This window comes from Halichoerus grypus, chromosome 1 (assembly GCF_964656455.1).
Source record: "Halichoerus grypus chromosome 1, mHalGry1.hap1.1, whole genome shotgun sequence".
NCBI classification, from domain to species: domain Eukaryota; kingdom Metazoa; phylum Chordata; class Mammalia; order Carnivora; family Phocidae; genus Halichoerus; species Halichoerus grypus.
Window position 1 is genome coordinate 81,024,874 of NC_135712.1, and position 1,750 is coordinate 81,026,623.

The 1,750-nt window shown below is 42.4% G+C and overlaps 1 pseudogene; it reads left to right on the top strand.

The window, feature by feature from the left end:
* Window positions 1-634: 634 nt before the first annotated feature.
* LOC118554735 (galectin-related protein pseudogene) lies at window positions 635-1,350 on the top strand (annotated as a pseudogene).
* Window positions 1,351-1,750: the final 400 nt, after the last annotated feature.

A 1,750-nucleotide genomic window follows, 5' to 3' on the forward strand; every position in this document is an offset into this window, starting at 1 on the left:
TTGAAAGAACTCCACGTGAAATGCGAATTAAAATCACACTGAGATCTATCTGAATATCTAAAATTAGAAAGACGGGCTCTACCAAACGCTGTACCAAGTGAGGATGTGCAGCAACCAGAACTCTCTACGTTGCCGGTGGGGATAGAAAATGAAACAACCACTTTGGAAAACACTGGGAAGTTTCCTCAAAAATTAAACATACACGTACTATATGATCCAGTCATTCCACTCTCAGAAATCTACATTGGAGAAATGAAAGCACATGTCCCTACAAAGACTTGTACACAAATATATATAGCAGCTTTATTTGTGATAGCTGAAACCTGGAAGCGACCCAGATATCTACCAGCAGATGAAAGAATACTATTGTGCAATGAAAGGGATGGACTACCGATACAACAGCATGAATGAATCTCAGAATAATAATGCTGAGTGAAAGAAGTCAGACAGAAAAAGAGTACATACTGCATACTTTCACTTACATAAACTTTTAGAAAATCCAAGCTTCTCTATAGTGACGGAAAGCAGACCCATGATTGTCTAGGCACGCAGGATGGGGGGTGGGGTGGAAATTACAAAGGTCCACAAGGAAATTTGGACGGTGATGGATACATTCAATATCTTGATAATGGCGATGGTATCACAAGTACATCCATACATCAAAACTCATCGAGCTGTAGTGCGCACGGGAGCCAGCCTCCAATTCTCCCCAGCCCCGCTCAGTTCTGCCCTGGATCCCTGCCTGCCTGTGCTTCTCGTCCCACGTCCCCCGCCTCCTGCCTCCTCCAAGCAGCCCTCCCTCCGTGCTCCGCCTCATTCCCCAGTGCAAGACTTTGGCCTGATCCACTGCGATACAGTGCTGAAACTAGATGATGGGCATTTAAGCAACTCCTTGGGCTCTCCAGTAAGAGATTGTGGTACTTCCCACGACTGATAGTTCCATTTTGTGGGCACATTAAAGCTGGCATGAGACCAGGCAGGAAGGTGTTGGTGGTGGGCACCATAGACCTCAAGCCGGAGTGCTTTCCATCAGATTGACTTCTGGTGACTCTGAAAACCCTCCTGCCAATGTGGCAATTGAACGCAAAGCTGTGTTCAAAATACAAAAATTCTTGAGTATCTGAGGAACAGTCAGCCATCCCTTACTTTCCATCCATCCCAGACCAGCCATTCAGGGTGGAAATTCTTTGTGAACACTTACGTTTCAGAGTGTCTGTGGATGGACACCAACTTTTTTATTTTTACCACCGCATTCAAACGTTATCTGCAGTTGATACCATAAAGATAAACGGGGACCTCCAGATCACTAAGCTTGGCTGGTATCGTTTAAACCATATCTGTTTCAAATAGGATCAGGTGCCACAACTATCTGCCTGTAGGTCTGGAGAAACTGGCCTTGCAAGATCTGGAGACTTTAAAAGAAAATAAAAACAAAAAGCAAGTTTCACTGTCTCTTCTTTCTGTGCAGTTTAAACGCAAAATGACAACTTCAAACTGTGGTTTGCCCTTAGGAAGCTGTCAGAACAAAGACACTGAGCCATTATTTCCAAAACAAAGCAATACATTTACGCTGGGTTTTATTCAGACTAAACTAAAAAGAAAAAAACCTTATCAAATTGTATACTTTAAATATGAAGTTTATTGACTATTACACCTCAATAAAGCTGTTTGTTAAAAAAAAAAAAAAAAGAAAGAAAGAAAGAACCCCAAGAGTGGGAAAAACAGGTGAAGGGGTTAAAAAGTATAAACT